The sequence below is a fragment of the Lactuca sativa genome, chromosome 1 (assembly GCF_002870075.4).
Source record: "Lactuca sativa cultivar Salinas chromosome 1, Lsat_Salinas_v11, whole genome shotgun sequence".
NCBI lineage: Eukaryota > Viridiplantae > Streptophyta > Magnoliopsida > Asterales > Asteraceae > Lactuca > Lactuca sativa.
In genome coordinates this window covers 158,221,556-158,223,888 of record NC_056623.2, presented here as the reverse complement: position 1 = coordinate 158,223,888, position 2,333 = coordinate 158,221,556, and the positions used below count along the sequence as shown (strand labels likewise).

At 34.3% G+C, this 2,333-nt stretch overlaps 1 long non-coding RNA gene across 1 annotated transcript; it reads right to left on the bottom strand.

The window, feature by feature from the left end:
* Nucleotides 1-1,027: 1,027 nt before the first annotated feature.
* On the bottom strand, nucleotides 1,028-2,130 carry LOC128130125 (uncharacterized). The gene is made up of 3 exons (XR_008228053.1): nucleotides 1,696-2,130; nucleotides 1,546-1,601; nucleotides 1,028-1,272 (listed from the first exon to the last, which is right to left on the bottom strand). It is a non-coding gene; the product is annotated as an uncharacterized LOC128130125 (long non-coding RNA).
* Nucleotides 2,131-2,333: the final 203 nt, after the last annotated feature.

The following is a 2,333-nucleotide window of genomic DNA, read 5'->3' as shown; positions in this document are numbered from 1 at the left end:
ACCAAGGAATAGATTGAGTAAGGGAAAAGAGATGCTCATCCGGAAACTCGTCCCGCAACGAGATAGGAGTTTCATTTGAAGTGATCTGGCTTAGAAGTCTATCCTAAGAAGTCTGCATCTGAGTAAGCCTAAGTCTACTTCATAGGAGTCTATCCTAAGAAGTCTGCATCTTAGCTGCATCTCAGCAAGCTCTACTAGCTTCAACTTGGTTCTCTGTCATTCCTGACTACAACATCTCTTCTCATACGATACTATGGGTGTATTTCTTCTTCAATTAAGCATTCTACCTTACTTAAACAAGTAAGTTGCTTAACCATTTACCATTAAATGACTCAATTCACCATCCCAATATTCTATGTTAAATTCGGCTTAACACACAATGGAACTTCTATAAGGATGGGATAGAAGTCAATCATCACTTAGTATTATTAAATACTAAGTCTGAACATCTTTTATAGGGTTACTACTCGAATTACATACTACATCACAAAGTCTTGGCCTATTGAGTCTGAAAACCTTCATTAGCCATTCCTTTGATCTTCATTTAATTCTTCTAATCTTGTACCACTTCAATTGAGATACTATCACTACAAGAAAAAAGGCCTTTTACGACGCTCATTGCGCGTCGTAAATGGCTCAGACGACGCGCAAATGCGTGTCAAGGAAGGCCATGTCATAAAGATAGACGACGCGCATTTGCGCGTCGTCTAGAGACGACGCGCATTTACGACGCGCATCTACGACACGCATTTACGACGCGCGATTACGACACGCAATGCGTATCAAGGAAGGCCCTGTCATAAAGGAAGATGACACGCATTCGCGTGTCGTAACCTTACGACGCGCGTGTTAATGACACGCAATGCGTATCAAGAAAGCCCCTGTCAAGAAAGGCCATGTCATAAATGAAGATGACACACATTTTTGCGTATCGTAATTTTAAATGTTTTAAAAAAAATATTATTTATAGATTTACTAATTTTTCATATTAAATAATACATTAGAAATCTCATAATAATAAATAAAATACCATAAATAACAAATATAATTCATTTCACTAATATGTCAAATACAAATAATTATTCCAATAGTGAGTAAATGTTATAAAAAAATGAACTCATTTATATACAATTGCATTAATTATCTAGCTTACTATGTGCCAACAAACTTCTATCTTTTTCCTTCTCTGCATAAACTTCATTAGCAGCATCCTAAAGAACCTCTATCTTTTTCATCAGCAACATCCTCAAAAACTTCTATCTTTTTCCTTCTCTGCATAAACTTCTATCTCACACTCAATGTAGTTTTAAACATCAGGTTTAAAAAATCAACTTTAAGGTTGCCTTGTTAAAGAGAATGACTAGAATAGATTTCCCTTTTTCACAAGGCATGTACTTGCTTGCACATATATATGGAATCATTCTAACAAAAAAAAATTGTTCATGTCAACTACTCCAAGGACTATTACGTAATTTAACATGAAGAATTTTGTCCAGATAAAAGGATTGACTTTAAACTTTATAAAAATCATTTAAATGAACTTACCTGACCATGAAGCGTGTTGATCCAGGATCTCCTTGCCTTCCTGCTCTGCCACGAAGCTTTGTAAAGCAAGAAATAAATTAAAAAATTGAGTCTGAAAGTATATGCTAAATTTATGTAAAACCTTAAAACACAATATTGATGTAAAGTTACCTGATTATCAATTCTTCGGGACTCATGCAAAGATGTCCCAATGACATGGAGACCACCAAGTCGTTTGACTTCCAATCCTTCATGAAAGCAATGAATCTCACAGTCCTTTAGAACCGATAAATAGGCAATTGCAATGCAAGGACCCAGGGCCGGTCCAAAGAAATATGTTGCCCGGGGCAATAAGACATAATGATGCCCTAATTATATATTTTCAGAAACTAATATCATAATTCATAAAATTTACCCTAGTTCACTGTTTTTCAATCATAACTCAGAAAAAAAAACACTAATAATTTTAGAAAGTAAGAAAATTAATATAAAAAATCATAATATTTACCTCAGTACTTTGATAGGTAACAGTGAGAATGCAATGACATGCAATGACATGTAGACTACTGATCCACCTTTAAACAATGCTTTAGGTACCTAGCTATCATCCAGAAAACAACAAAACAGACAAAAATTTACACTAATCCCATCACAAACAAAACTAGCTGCTATTATCACAAATAACAAATATAATATACTCCAGACAGTATTAAAATGTAGCAGCATCCAAACATATTATAAGATGAAAAAGTTAATAAGATGAAGAAGTAAGAAGTTCTGAAATAAAGAGAGAATATTATCTGTAGTGT